The sequence below is a fragment of the Sturnus vulgaris genome, chromosome 3, assembly GCF_052056855.1.
Source record: "Sturnus vulgaris isolate bStuVul1 chromosome 3, bStuVul1.hap1, whole genome shotgun sequence".
Classification (NCBI taxonomy): Eukaryota; Metazoa; Chordata; class Aves; order Passeriformes; family Sturnidae; genus Sturnus; species Sturnus vulgaris.
Window position 1 is genome coordinate 60,152,412 of NC_142245.1, and position 16,503 is coordinate 60,168,914.

Genomic DNA, 16,503 nt, shown 5'->3' on the forward strand with positions numbered 1-16,503 from the left:
ATGAGCATATCCACAAGGCAAAAGCAAACAGCAGTTTTACAAGGCTGAAAAATTTAATGCAAAGAATCCAACCACATGCTATCACTAAAGTGTGACAGCATAGCACCTATTCATCCTCTCTGCTTTAAAAGTCATGCCACAATATGAGGATGCAATGAGAGTTACTGTAGAAGTTCAAATACTTGCTAGGCTTACTAGAAACATCCTGGTGAAGGTAGAAGTTTGCAGCATGCCCATGCTTTTTAGGTGCGAGAGTCATTGCTCAGCAGCTGCTATTCCAGTTACTGCCAAGTGTCTCACATGAAATTCTTGAATGGAACATTTTGAAATGTCAGAAAGAAACACAAAGCAAACTCACCGAAAAGAAACCTGGGTACTTTGGTTCCAGTTTGGTAGAAGAAACGAAAATATTATCTTAATGAAAGTTGACAGTAACTCCTAAATATTGCATTTGAGAAACTGTTATTTTTTCATTTCATGAACAATGGGAAACAAAAAGCTTGAATGCAGAACTGTCCCACAATACAGAACTCCGTCTGGTGCTAGCATGCAGTTCGGGTGCTATCTGACGGAACAGAATGACAATTATTACTCACCAAAATTAACACTGCTGCACCCCAACCATCAAGTCAAACTGAAACCATCAGAACACGATTGAAAGTCGAAAATTTTCTGTGTACCACCTTTGTCCAGCACTAAGAAAATGCAAAACCCCATACCAGATGTCCTGTGTAATCTACATTTTTATGCTGCTGATCCTCTCATGAGCTGTCTGCACTCATTTCAGCTCCTGGCCCATCAGCAGTCCCCATAGGCAACTGAAATGTTGTGACATCCATGGAACAGCTTGCAATCCTACACGCAAATCTCTTTTACTATGAGCCAGCAGTAAGTGTGCTGCACAAAGTAATTGCAAAAAACAGGTATTCAGATTTTAACTAAAACAACTGCTTTGACAATGCATCCTTTACCTCATTTCCTTTTCCTCATTTAGATATTTATTAGCTGTGATCAAACTATGTTACATTCTCCCTTGGTCAACTAAAATTTGTTAATCCCCTGGAAGAAACATTTTCCAATGCTTAATTACTCCTCTGGTCTTAAATCTGAAACCTCCAATTTTTTAAGGCTTCCTTTCTAAAGCTAAGAAAGGGTTCACTTTTTCAGCAGTAGCTGCACCCATCTACCAACACAACTAATGTAACCCCTCTTACTCTGCTGAGTACTTAAAGTCCTACTCCTCTTTTTGGCTACAATACCAATTATCATTATAATTAGCTATGGCCTCAATTTGTTTTTTTTTTTCTTTAAATAAACGGCTGGCTTGCAGCGAAGTAGATACTGTTTGCTTGCTCTCAATTTGCTCAACGAGCCATACTATTCTCATCAATCTGCTCCCCTCATTATTTACCTATCCTTCAGTCTTTGTAGCAGCAGTACTTTAGGCATTACAGTCTAACAACAGAAGTATAAGGAAGTTTGTAAGAAGAAAAATATCTTTTATTAGGTCAGCAATTGTTCTAATCAACGGTATTACTTCTTATAGAACTTACTAATCTTGGTGTCACTGGTAAAACAACAAATAGGTTTTGATTTGATGATTACCTCTTGAAAAACCCTTTGTAATAGCATGCTTTTTAAGGACTCGTTAACAAGTAACAGGTATTCGTGAAATTCGGTATGCTTTAGTTTGCTGTTTAATCCATTTCATTTGTGCCAAGTTGATTTTGTATCCTTCAACTTTATTAATCAAAAAGTCATGTCAACTCAAGACAGACTTACAGAACTTTATTACATCACTACACTTATCTTTGGAAATCAAACTTGTACTCACATCAAAAATAATATTGCTGGTTTGGCTTGCTTGAGTGTTCATAAACCCGTGATGTGGTATAGTATGCATATTTCAGTGTTATATGGGAACAACATAAAAAAAGGCATTTGGAACGTGATAGCCTGTAAGTTAATACTTTGTGACAGTGGAGACTAATAAAAAATAGTTGCCATAAATTAAGCACTTGTCTACAGTGACAGCTATGTAATGGCCACTTCTGAGAAATTATTGCACTTCTTTCCCCGGGAATAGTGATAAAAGAATGCAGCCTGTCACGAGCGCTGCAGCCCTTGGCAGTGACATCCTACTTCTAGTGGAGTTATGCTCCGCCTGTTCCCTGCAAGCCCAGCTTTTGGACAGCAGTGCAAAGATCTGGAAAAGTTCTGTCATCTGGTATCACGTCTGAACTCCTGCCTTCCTTCAAGAAAATCATAGCTGTCCCCTCCAAAGGCCCCAGTAGTTTCCCTATTGTTTTAACTTGCACATGTATCTGCAAATTATTTGCAGCTACTTCGCTTTTAGTCAAAAATCCCTGCATCAACACAACCTTTTGATTAAACATCAAGGGATCATTTTTATAGACAATGTTTTCATTCTGAAAAATTCCACCTATCCCGCAGACTCGACCCTGCACTTCAGTTAGTAGAGGTGGCAGATTAGGTAACGGAGACTGTGGTTCTGCAGCTATTTCTGCAGCACCGCTGCCAGGCTCAGCAGCACGGGTGCTGCCACTCATTCCGACCTTTGCCTCGCTGCCAGCACAGCTGTTTGTGAACCACAGCAAGAACAGATCCAACCTAAACGAGTGGCCAGCAGAGGCGGGTGAAGGGGCCGCTGTAGAAGCAATGCCACCAAATACGAAACCACGGCTTCACGCTTTTCTGTCCTCTACCGCAGGAAACAGACGGACGTAGGACTTCAGATAGGGTTAGCCACACATGAGGTTACTGCTATTGATGCTTATATGAACCAATATCCCTTGATAATGATGTAAAAACAGAGCAAAATGCTGGATCTCTTCCTACAGATCTTGCAATCAAACTATTTCAGACTTAGTCCTGATTTGACAGCATCTTGTGTGCTGCTGTTCCAATCCTGGATTTCTTCAAAAAGCTGGACAGTTTTACAACTATCAGGGAGCAAACTCTTCTATTTCATTTGTTTTATGCCAAAAATTTCATTACTCATCTAGCCCTTGATAAATCAGACTATCATTTAGTCAGAAAATTGGAAAACAAACTGAATCATAGCTAACTAGATACCAGAAATTACTAGGAAACACATCATCTAGCCATTTCAGCTGGAAGACCTCACGTTGCAGGTAACTCCCGGCTATACTGCTGCACAGTGAGCTCAGGATTCAGATGGTGCTTTGAACATAAAAATTGCTTCTCTGAAGGTGCAATTAACTGAAAAAAAATTAATTTGAACATTATCCTAGATTCTTCTACCATGTCAGATTAGAACCAACACAAAAATAGAAGGCTGAGTGGAAAAGTACTTTCATCTTCCCATTTGGAAAAGCTACCACAGTCTAAATCTTGGCTTGGGGTAACAAGAAATGTTATTTTCAAGACCCTTTCCCAGAATATAATCGCTGCATTTGTAAAAACCTCTATATCATTCAGCCCTATTAGTTCTCAACTTCCCAGTTCTCTGTGCTAAGAAGACCAGTACAGAAGTGCTAGGTTCAGTCTGAGTTGCACTGCTAGAGCTTGGCAAAGGAAATGTGCACAATCTCCCTGAGCTGTGCCCGGTTTTGTGAGACCATGTCTATGCTGGGACACTCGGGAGAGCTGGAAGAAAGACCTCACATACAGTAGGATGCATAAACTGAAGTGAACAGAGACTAGTTTAGCTGCTCTCTCTTGGGAGTAAGGTAAACTTCATTTTCTGTGATGTTCTGGGAATATACTACAGTGAATAAAAAGAAACATACAGGTAGGATTTAACATGGACTTCATTCCTTTCGTTGAACAGGCTTGGCATTCATGTAATGCCTTTGAATAAGCACAAACTAATTACTTATTTCTTTGAGCAACAAAGTTACTGTAAAAGAATTAAAAGAATATAGACAATTAGCAATATTTCTAACTGCATCATTTTCAAAAAGACAGTTACTGTAAAAGGCATTTCTGTGGTCATTTATAAAACGCTACCAAAAAAAAAGAAGTTTGAATGTAGTAGTATGAAATGCCTTGAAATGGAAGAAAAAATATATAGTTTGGACATCTATATTTAACTGTCTTTTTTTCCCCAAGTATTGCAGGATCACTTCTCTGTGCATGTGATTTCATACATATAATGTATATCGCAATACCCCACCAAAAAAGATTGAACTAAGAATAGAGGACGAGATACTCATCTGGCATAATGTGAGACCAGTCCAGTAATTTCAGCATTCCTACTCCAATTTGCAACAGCTAAGTATCTGGCACAAAACATCAAGTTAAGTTTCCAATTACCTCATGCACCAGCATTGATTTCAATAGTTATATACACATAGTCATAGAGGAGAATTATTTGAAAAATTGCAAACTCAGCTCTGTGTTTCTTTTACTTTTATGGTCTAAATCAGACCCTTCATGGTATTTTAATGTAGGTTTTTGTGGTTTAATTATATATATGTCAAGAGTAGACTAACTACTTGCTATTCTACCCAATTTTAAAAAAAAGGCAGCAGTAATTTTTTACACTGCTGAGAATGTAAGCTTATACTGGGTCACATCACAATAGTATTTAATTTTAATGCTGCCAAAAAATCTAGCGCATACTAACTTAATCACATAAGTAATAAGCTAACACCTATGCAAAAATCAGTCTTTGTGTGAATATTTTTCAGGTTGCCTTGAGAGGTTGTTTTCGGAATTTTCTGCTCCAAATTAGCCAAATTGTAGAGCTTTGCACAACCCTAGTGTGAAGAGAGTATTCAGTCATCCCAGGCAGACTGAGTTCTTCAGAGACAACATTTAAATTACGTCCAACTGAACTGCCTTCCACTGTCTTTCTACAGACAGCTGCTTAATGAAAAGTCACTGTAATAGTATTTAGTTAGTTAGTTCTAGGAAAAAGACATAGATGTCCAAATTAATTTATGCATAGAAATCCTCCAAACTACTTCTTTTCAAATCCATGATAATTTCCGCCTAACTCAAACTTTAGTGTCTACTACCCAAGCCTAACAGTCTAAAACCAAATAAGTCTCACTGGCTTATGGAGTGAGAAGCTCTGAAGATAATCACTAGTCATCATAATCTTCCTTGGAGAAATAAGGAAATTTTTAACAAATTGAAAATAAAATGCTTAAACTTTAGTATTCCTCAGACAGCCATTAGCATTTGACATGTTGCTCAAAAGCCTGATAGCTAACCTATACAATTCTGTGACTGAGACTGCCCAGCGATACATTTCAATATAGGATAATCAATCATCAAAGTAACTTTCACTGTTTAATGTTAAAGCAAAAAGGCAGACGGCTATTCAACACATTTCTCAGGCTTAGAGATAAAAAGAAGAAAATGCTTTAAAATAGCTTTTGCCTTTATATTACAGGCATCCCAAAAGCAATCCTTCTGGCAGCATTGCAAACTGCCATGTAGACTAAAAACGTGAGTTTTACTGCCTTTTCAAATAGATTTTATTATTTATTTGACATATAAGCACTCTTCTTATCTGAGCTTTTGCAATGCGAAGTGTATCCAAGTTCCTTTAACCACTTCTGATTTCAAGACAGATTTAATAACACTGCAAGACTGAAGTGTGAAATTGGCCAAAAATTATTTCATAAAAATCTGATTTTTGTACAGCAACATCTAAAATGTCACCTAATACATACAAGTAAATCAGAAAGTTTTTAATGCATATTGTAAAGCCTGAGGCTTTGATAGGTAAAGCATCTACTAAGTTTAAAAGACAGTAATTTATTTTTAATAACCATTTTTATTTAATTTTTCAAAGAGTAGCAGTTTATGCCTTCAGTAGAACCATGCCCTGAAATCTCAGAGGTGATAAAAGGGCCATGCCAAAGCTGAAAGGTTTCGAATATCAAACTATACTATTATGTCAGGGTCAGCAAGATCAATTAGCGCTTTTCAATGACAGAAAAAGGTTACTTTGGACACACATTTACACAATATTTAAATCCAAAAAAGAAAGATAGCACTTATTATAAACCTCTCGATCAATGACTGAATATCAACACTCTTCTTCCAGTTGCATACCATAAATGCCATGATTTTTTTAACACAAAATGTCAAGAAGAATGTAAATATATTAGATAATGGAAATACTATTGGATTCTCAAGTACAAAGAAAAGAGCAAAGACATCTGAGTGTTGCTGCTACCAGATTTGTTTTAGCATTGAACTTCCAAAAAGCTTTAAAAATACTCGACCAATTTGACATATGTCCGTCAGTCTGACGTCCTTGTGCTTGCATTTTTCCTGCAATCCCTGACAAGTATCGAAAATGAAAACTAGTGAGCAAATAAACCTATTCCTATGCCTAACTTAAAAACAAACCTAACCCACCTCTCAATTTGAAAATACTAATCTATATTAACTCATCCAAAATCTGGAAAAAAAACAAGTGTACATCTTCGGCAACTAAGAGCCAGAAACATGCACACCAGGAAGCGAGGAAACTTACATTTCAGTTCTTAGTATCACAAGAATACTCATTGGAAATACAGGTATGTTGGAAGTTAATTCGACACCTGTTAATTCAAGCGTTGCCATCGTAAACATAACTTGAACAAAGTAGCTGGTTATGATATCAAATAAAGCCAGCATAAAATCACAATAAAAATCCAAGAGATTAAGAAAACCTAAGGAAAAAGTACACTGTGTTGAAATCAGTGATTTAGATTGGTATTGCACTGAGTAAAAGCAATGCAAGATTACTTTTCCTCAACGATATATTTCAAAATGTCTCTTTTTTAAGCCCATTTCTTCAAGGAGTGATTTGAAATATTTACTACCAGACGGTACCTAATTTTAGGTTTTAAGTGCTTTAACAGCTCTATGAAATATGATCAGCAGCTGCAATATAGAAGTATGCTGAATAAACGCTCCTTATAAAAAGGGAGACCTGCTTTACCCTGAGTTCATAAAATCTCTACTTTCAAGAAAGAAAAAGATAACACAGAAAAAAGAAAGAATAGCTGCGTCCTAGAGCATTTAACAGAAATTCCAGGAATTTCTTTTTACTTTCTGCGGCAACTTTCGTATTTAAGAGAGTAAAACGCTGTTTAAATTTCAACACTGAAGGATTGCACACTACATCGTCCAATACCACCAGATCATCAAGGAAACAGACAGGTACCTTTCCCTCACTAAATACCAATGTTTAACATTAATTCTAGGACTTGCATAAAGTTTAAAGAGCTGCACAAAGTTTAAAGAGCTAAACTTTAACACTTGCATCAGAGGCTAAAAATATGCGACATGATACTATCTATAGCTGTATTTCTACAGTTGCCTTGTTTGAAATATTTTAACTGGGAACTGCAATTAACTGAGAACTCACCAGTGTCCTACTCAGTACATTGCTTGTTTAGGATTTATTTATTCCATTGACATTATCCATACAGAATAAATTTACACTGCAAAGTGTTGCGAGGCCATTAATAAATACAAATCCAGCAAGAGTAACCTTCAACTAAATTTATTATCAGTACCACAATATACATGTAACAATTAATAACTGCATACAAATTATCTGAACAAAGATACATAAAAGATTCGTCAACATACTCCACTTTCATTTCTATTAAATTTGGTTGAAGAACATTTGGTAACATAAATAACAGTTAAAAAAAAAAAAAAAAAAAAAAAAGCAAAAAGAGCTGTTTCAGACAGCCCAGCTTATACTAGATGTCAATCAGAGAAAGAATCACCGGGAAGAGAGAGAAATGTCAGTCTGTATTTCCACTTTACTCACAGTACGATATATATACTGCAAGTATGCAAGCATTTGTTATTCGGCAGCAGTTTCAGAAGTACTAGGGGAAGAGTCAAACCCACAGAAATTTTGCGAAACTTTTCTTTTGAGTGTTAAGGAAATGAAACAAAGATACGGCCTGGGATTTATTGCAAAGTACATGCTTCTAACATCAAACTCCGAGGTCAGACCAGAAAATCTATTTGCTAAACAGAAAAGATGCTTTCTTTGTATAACTCCCTCTAAATCTAAACCGCTGATTAGTTTATCTTAGGTACGCTTTCTAGTGTCCGCAAATGAAACACGTAAAACAAAACTCAGAAAACTGTAAATACTGGTTCCTTACTGTTCTAGCATGACTTCATACTTAAACTGGAACCGGCCAAGTCGCTCCCTTGTCTGGTCCAGCGTGAGTCCCGGGATTTTTGTAAACACCAGCTATCTCACACCGCCACTCGCGATCGCTCCGTGAGCCCGGCTGCAAGCCCTGCCCGCGGGTACGGGGCCGGCAGCACCGCGCCTGCTTGGCTCCGACCGGCACTTTCATAAATGTAAATGAAACTCTAGATGCCAACTACCGATTGGCAGCGGCGATGCCGTGGGATCCCGCTCTCCCTTCCCGGCGGAAGGCGCAGCGGGGCTGATCCCCGGGCAGCCCCGTGTCCGGCCGGGCACGGCGCGGAACCCCCGCGGCTCGGGGAGAACCGCCGTGTGAAACGCAGCTGGCGGTTCTCCGCGGGTATCTGACTTTGGAAGTGTCTGTAATGACAGCAGGAGAAGGAGATTAATGGCTAAGAGCCCACTGCTTTTGAACACGGAGAATCCTGTTACCTCCTCGCGGATCAAGTACGCGCGCACACACATACACACACACACACATATACACACACACACACACACACACACACACGGCTTACCCACGTGGAAACGCTTTCTAACCAAAACATAAGTCCCCGTGTCGCCGGTGGAAAAGGCGGCGGGATCCCAGCGCCGGGGCTTCCCCGTGCCCCGTCCGCTGGCGCAGCAGGGACAGCGGCGGGGGCGGGGGCGCGGTGGGACGACCCGAAAATGCAACGTTTTGTCTTTAAACCACAAGAAAAACAAGCCGGGGGAGGGGAGGGGAAGGGCAAGAGACATCCCTCAGGGAGAGGAAACGGAGAGGAACAAAAACAACGGGTAGCTCTGTCCCCGCTCTCTTCGGACACTGGCAAAAGTGGCGGCCGGAGCGCCCGCGGCAGCTGCGGGCCAGGAGGCAGCGGGAGGGAGCCTGCCCCGTCCGCCGGCACCTCGGGCACGGCACGGCACGCCCGCAGCGCTCCGCCCCGGGGCAGGCGGGCAGCGGAGCCCCCGAGCGCTGCGCGGGGCCGAGGGCGGGCGGCGGAACCGACCGAGTGCTCTGCCGCTGCCGCCTGCGCTCCCGAGTCCCGGCCGGGCTGCCTCGCCCCCGCGATGCCCGGACCCTCGCTGGAGGAGCGGGCTTTCGGGACGGGACTGCCATCCCTGCGTGTTTTCCTGCCGCCGTGTCCGGAGGAGACCCTGCGCCAGAAACGTTGTTCCCTCCCAGCCTCCGGTCAAGCCGCCGCTGGCCCCGCCGCCGGCCCTGGCAGGGGCAGCCTGTCGGCAGAGCGACCTGGCGGCCGGCAGAGCCTTGTCGCCCACCCCAGGCGGGCCAGCAGCCCCCGGCCGCTGTCGGGGCGCAGCCCGGGCCCCCCGTTTCCGCCGCACCGGGAGTGGGCGGGAGGCGCAAGCGGGGAACAATGCGACGGTAGCCGTCGCGGCTTGCTCCTGTCCTGGGGCTTACCCCAGCAGCCCCGGTAACACCCAGCCGAAGAGCGGTGAGGGCAAAACGGCAGGGAATATCACCTGGGCAGAGGGAGAAAGTCCGGCTGGGCGTGGAAAAATTCACCCCGTCCGCACGGAAAACTAGTTTGTTTTTTTGCAATTAAACGCGTGGAGCCAGGGTAAGAGCTCGTCTCTATCCCGCTATGGACGGCTCCGCTGCTCCCTCCTATCACATTTGTTTTACAGCAACTTTGTTGTTGTTGTTTTTGCTGTCATCGAACCGACACGAAAACGGTGCTAAATAAACGCTAAATCCAAGCAGACGCACACACCCCCTCCACGGACACATGCACATGCAGCAGGGAACCCGTTTCCTCCACCTCCGAGCAGGAGGGGTGGGAGGGAGACGCGGGGACGGGGAAGTCAGAGACACTCACCTTCTCGCTGCCGGGTTATGCCTCTACCTTTATTTTAGGGCCGCTCCTTATTTATTTATTCTTGTACCTTCTCCGAGCCGAGGCTCCCCGTTTGCACTGCTCCTCTGGCTAAAACAGAACATCCCCCCTACAAGTCGTCCCCCCCACCCCTTTCTCCACACACAAATAAAGCGTAACTCGGAGCAAAACGGGAGGGGAAATTCGGGACGGCGGGGAGGGGGGGTAGATGGAGGAGGAGGCTGGTACGGGAGAAGCCAAACACTCCTCGCACTTAAGTGAGTGCAACTAGTTGCCTCTCACGCACAGGAACGTAAAAAGTTTCCCTGGCAAGGGACGGGACTTCCCTAAGAAAAGGTAACCCCCTCCCGCCCTCCCGCCCAAAAAGGCCGTCCCGGGAGCGCGGAGGTGAGGGGCGAGGAGCCGGGAGGCAGAGCAGCCCCGGGGCGCCGCTCCGCACTTGTGCCGGGAGCTGCTCCCCGTGCCGGCCCCCCTCGGCACGGCAGCCCCGCTGCCCACCCGCCCGCACTGCCCTGCCCTGCCCTGCCCTGCCCTGCCCTGCCCTGCCCTGCCCTGCCCCGGGCTCGGAGCGCCGCGGCGGGCACGCACCGCCGGCTGACCGGCCACCACACTGCCCCAAAGTGTCCCTCCCGCGGTCCTCGGCCTCGCAGCCCGCGGCCTGGACCTTTTGCCTTCGCTACTCCCTGGCATCTGCAGTTAGTAGTGATGGGAGTGAAGGAGGGGGCCCTGAAGGGTAGGGATTTATTAATGCCAATCCACTGGACTACAGGTAGTGAAGTCCGCACTTCACTTTTTCCCTTTGTTTATTCTAGAAGAAACCAGCACTGTCAAGTAATCCTGAGTTTGAATGATCGAGTATGATTAAGTGCTACACAACAGGTCTGGTTGGCGTGCCCTTTTATAGGATACATTTGTCTCCTTTTCCTCAAGCCGGTCAGTGTGGATGAAGGCAAAGTCCTTTCCTGCTCTGAAACTGAATGCTCTCTTCTGCAAGAAATTCAGCAGCTGCATTTGGTCCTCTTTGCTCCTTTGTGTGGAGAAGCGGAAGAAAATCCCTAATTGCTTAGTCACATTTCATACTCTTACCCTTCACCTTGTTTTATCTTCTGACTGTAGTTTCACTGAGTGGATTGAGTGGCTCTTGTTCAACCAGCTGCATCACCCCCTTTCTGTCAAGTTAACTTCACTCCCCAAAGGGTCTAAGTAAAAGATTTAAAAGAGGAGGCAAAAGTTAGGCCCTATATTTTGAGAGAGATGTGAGAAAAAAGTCTTGGGCTTCAGAAGTCGTGAATATTAGAAGCTTTTGAGGTCAACAAGTCACATGAAATGAGGAGGGAAAAGTATGGATTTATGAAAATTCTTTCCTACCTGCCTTCTCTTTTCTCACTTTGCATTTGGTGAAACTATTTAAAGCTCTTTAACTTTACTCAAGCCTTTGAATTTCATAATTTGCATTCAATGAATTATACTAACATGGTCATCTTTCTCCTAAATAATTTCAGATTTCAGATGACTTAATCTTCATGAAAACAAGTCTATAAAAACCCTGTATTTGCTGTCTTGGGAGACTCGCCACTCAGAAAGAGAACAGACTTGGAAAACTCTTTTGACCTACACAAATACAGCTAGAAAAACTTTTAAACTGAAAAAGCCTCCTAAAGCCAGCCTTCAAATTTACATAATGTAGGACAAGCCAGAAATAAGAAATTAATTTTGAAAATGAGAGATTAGAGAGTGATTGGAAGGGTAGAAAACACAGACTTGTAGGAATAATCATGACTGACAACCCTGCCACAGACTAAGTTCTGACTGATGCCAGCACCCATCTTGCTACCAGGCTCCTTTTGTGGGAAAACATGTTAACAACTCCTTCCTTTCGAGAGGACTTTGGTGAGTGGCAGCATGGTGGTCTAGTGTGAGGTACTCGAACATGGTAATGAAGGTTTTGTGAAGTCTGGTTTCCTTCCACTTCAATGAAGCAAATTCCTGTTGTGGGGAACAGTCCTGTAGTAACATTGGTTGTTTTAATAGACATATCATTTTAAAGCAAGCTCTTAACCATTTGTTGCACTCTCTCTTAAAATGTACAGCTGACTTGAAAAGATTATCTATATCTTTGTTCAGTGTAACTTGCTTCAAATTGAGGAGGTGTGGGAGCCCTGCACTGCTGGTACATGGTATGGTCCCAAGGTAAATCTCCCAGTAAGGACCCTGGTCTTGATGCCATTGAACCATGCTGCTGTTTTACTGTTGATTTTGGTGAGGGTAGGCTGGATCATGCCAAAACTGAACGTCACATGTACTGAAGGGAGTCCTACAGAAGCTGATCTGATAATCAGACAATTTTTTGCCAAGATTGTAAGTATGGCTTTCACAGTCAGTAATTAAATGGTGCTTTTGGTTAAATCAATGTTTTTAGGCTGAAGTAAATTCCCATGAGCTCAGTGATTTCAGAAGGCGGCAAATCCAAAATGTAGTACAAGGCTACAAGGCATTGGTTCACATAAATGACTCTGTGTGACCATGGAGAAGGTCATGCTACAAATAGTCCTAACAGAGCCCAAGGAAGGGCTGCAGGATCCACTTTTACACCAGAATAGAAGAATAATGCCTTACCCATTTAAAGCAACACGGGAATGTAAGTAGGCAGGATGTAATTATCTAGACTGGTATTTGGCCGGGAACTCCTACACTGGCGAAAACTTCCATAGGGTGTTTAATGCTGACAAGTGCTCGGTATCCTTGGTTTTACCTCTCAATTAAAGACAGCTCTTGTGATCATATTCTTTCTGCTGGTTCAATACTGCGTCAGCAGAAGAATGCCACCCTACACAAATACATTTTCATAGAGTAACCTGGAATTTCCTTGGAAGTCTTCCATGCAAATACTACAGACCCAACCCTACTTCCCTTGTGAAATCTAGTGAGATTACAGCCATAAGTAGTGTGGCTCTGGAGAATCATGCTTGCATATGTTGCTAAAAACAATATGGCATTTGCAATATTAATAAATATTTTTTAAATTAAACCAATATTCCTTTGCATTGCATCATAGTGACAACAGGATTGTGTTGCTGTTTAATCAAAGGGATTATGGTAAAGTTATTCTGAGAAAAGGTAATGACACTAGCTAATATTTTGGCAATGGATCATTTTTATAATTCATTTAAGTGACTACCATGTCCTGCATCCAGATTAGGTACATGTTGCAAATTTTGTTTTGCAAAAGCAGGGCTTTGAAGCATGGTTTCTTATTTTCAGGTTCAAGTATGAAATCCAAAAGCATGTTAATTAGGCAAAGAGTGTTGATCTATATACTTAAGGTTATTACTAGTGCTTCATGGCTTTGTAGTCATAAAAAGAAAGAATGAATGGGGGTTCTTTTGACCTGGTTATCATATTTCAGGTTTAAAAAGAAGGTGACCCACCCTTTTCAGTAATTCGACATGCAGAGTTCAGCTGTGGGTCCAAAAACAGGTTACAACTGGCTAGTCATTGTGATCTTGAAATGCCAACTGTGCCTTTAAGTATGTTATATAACCTACTTTTTAGTTTCGGTTTTCAAGTGTGCCATCATTTCAGTGTTACTTAGATTTCCATATATTTTTTAATCCAAACAAATCTGACCTCAATCATAAGGTTCCATGGCTCCAAATAGCTGAGCTTTTCTAATATTTTATTTTGAGTGCCTACGTTCAATACTTCATCACAGAGATATGTGCTGCAGACAGTGCCAAATACGGTGCCAGGGATGTCCTCAATTATCTTCAGTGTTTACCAGGAGAGGGCTCTGTTCTGCACACCGTACACAGACAAAGGTCCCACTGAAATTAGTGTAAGTTTTGTCTCTAAAGCTTGCTTCAAACGAAGCTGGCTAAGTGCAAAGGAAAATCTGCATTGTTTCAGCTGCCTGTGCAGGCAGAATGAGGTGTGCTTGATAATCTTAATTTGAATCCTGCCATTTCACCAAGACCTTTTTGTCTTTCCTGGGAGAGACCCACTCTTCTTCCTGCAATATACCTTTCCATCATGTTTCATGGAAGTTCCACGAAGTTTCATTTAACTAATCTGTGGAGCTGACCCAGGGAAAATGTTGGGCCATACGTTTTTGTTTGATGATCCACGTGTGCCCTGATCATTGTGGGATACAAAACCTATGTCTGCACTGATCAGGGCTAACACACAGATCTGTTAGCTTACTTCTTGTAGTTTTGTTCTCACCAGTTAGCATTCTCCTAAAAAATGCCCTGGTCCAGTTCAGATTGTGGTATGGGTCAAGGACCCTTCTTGGTTCTTTGTCTGATCCAGGCATCCATCCTGTGCTGGAGAATGAGAGAGCTGATAATGCGAATTTTGACCTTACAGAAACACTGGTCTGACAGATGGCCTTAGGTCTGAAGAGCAATCTTCAGAAAATTTTCTTGTGCAGATGTAACCTGAAAGTCACTCTCAGACGTGTTCCAGAGACAACATTGGGTCAGGTTGTTGGGGAGGCAGGAGAAATGTCAGGGCTGGCATTACCTCACCTCCAGAGCCTCTGGCACTGGGGGAGGACTGAGGGTGTGCCCCACATCCATCCATGTTTATTCTGGCAGTACAAACTTGTTTCAGATTTCATTTCATTACAAATAAAATAAAGAGCAATCCTTGGATGATTTATAAAAATGTGAACATTTTAAACTGTACCATTAAATGTTTGTGCTGCTGCTTAGTGTAATTCCTTTGAATTTGCTTTTTAAATCAGTTTTATGTTAGAGGTACTTTCTTCTGATTGCTTCTAGGAATTTCCACCATATTTTAAAACTTTTCACTGTTTTTTTTATACATTTACAAGATTCTTCAATGGAATATCTCTGAGATGGCCACCATAACATTACTAAAAATGTATTTAAAGCAGCTTCAAATCTGCAAGACCTAAAACTCAGCATTTTCAAAATGATTTTTGATTACATATATAGGTAGCATAAACCAGAGACTTAATTTTACTGTCATTGATCAGAAATGGTCTGGCTAAGTCAGTATTTGCATGTGTTAGTCAACTTTCAGGCATGTTGAGGTTTCCAGTGAAACCAATAGCGAAACATTCATCAGTGTCCTTGTCAGCAGGATAGAGCTTGTTATGCAATAAACTAAAATACAGATTCATACCAAGATCTTTTTACTACACTGTAACATCATGTTGTTGCTGTATTGTATTATAATAACATATAGTCAGCAAGAAATTATTCAGCATACGTTTTTTATCATGTTTTATAGAAGAAAAAAAGTCATTGCCAAATGGTGCTACAAATGACATTATATATTACCATTACACTAAAAATAACTCTGTTACTTCCAGAAGCATGATTGAATTCAATTCTCCTAGTAGCATAAGATTAAATGAAGCTCAGGCAATTTCACTCATTTATTTGCAGGTGGTGTGCAATAGAGAAAGGAAACAGAGAAAAACTATAAAATGAAAAGCAGAAATTCAAAAAAATTATGTCAAAGACTATTTTCAGAAAACCTGTTTTATTTCAAAGTACAAGTTCCTTTCTCCTGTTAAAATGTTCTGTTCAAAGACTTCAGACATTTCTGAACGTGTAAGTTACAGCTCCAGTATAATCTATAAGCATTTATGGATTTAAACTGCTAGTTTATTTGCAGCACTGTCAGAATGGTAGTAGGCAGAAAGCCAGGCACAGCATTTAGAGGCAATTACCTTTCCTTTATAGCAAGTATTGTAATGTTGTCTTGCATTGGGATTCTTCTGACCAAACTCTTTAGGTGTTGGTTTCTGTGAGGACCTCATCCTGAATCTCAGAGATGTATATTAGAAATAAAGTGGTTGTTTTAAGGGCATTTAAACAGCAGTTGTAGAGGTCTGTTTTGTACATGTCTGTTAGTTAATCCTGAGGTTACACTTCTTATTAAATCATTCTTTATGCATTGAAATCTTAAGATATCCAGCAAGAGGAAAGTTTGTTTTGTCCTGACTGTGAGGTAATAAATGTACTCTGAATGAATCAACAATGTTCATGGTTTCTGCATTCTTCCAGTGGGTCTAGTCTGTTTATGTAATATATTAGTAGTTATTAATGTCGTTATTATATTTACATTTAGTTACTTATTAACATTTGCTCATAATTTATACATTCTGCTGGGAGGTTCTTACTGCACTTGCTAAATGCAGAGGTAGGCACAGTACCTGCCCCAGGGATCTTACCAGCTAGCCCCATGCAAACCACACAAAAGAAGTTACTAATATAATTTCCTCTGGCATGGAAATGCACTGATTGAAGTTGATGTAAAGAAGCACTTCAGTTCAGGTATTAACTGGGACATGCCTTGATGTATATCTGTAGGTTTTGTGGGGGCATTTTTACTGTAACTACTGGGCTGCACAGATGACAGAACAGTCTTTCAGCAGAAGTGGCTAATTGTTCCATGTACTTTCTGAAACCTCCCGCTCCTAACTATAAGCAAGATAAGAAGACACTTATGTGAAACTAC

At 41.6% G+C, this 16,503-nt stretch overlaps 1 protein-coding gene across 8 annotated transcripts in view; it reads right to left on the minus strand.

Annotated features, from left to right (window-relative positions):
• The window catches only part of EYA4 (EYA transcriptional coactivator and phosphatase 4), a 137,146-nt gene extending 126,863 nt beyond the window's left edge, over positions 1 to 10,283 (minus strand). For 6 of the 8 annotated variants that reach the window (XM_088161767.1, XM_088161770.1, XM_088161769.1 and 3 more), the window contains exon 1: positions 8,692 to 8,802. The gene's annotated coding sequence lies outside the window, so the exon portion shown is untranslated. Of the gene's footprint in view, positions 1 to 8,120; positions 8,254 to 8,691; positions 8,803 to 9,993 lie in introns of those variants that run through there. The other 2 variants (XM_088161765.1, XM_088161764.1) reach the window with 2 other exon arrangements.
• Between the last annotated feature and the right edge of the window lie 6,220 nt (positions 10,284 to 16,503).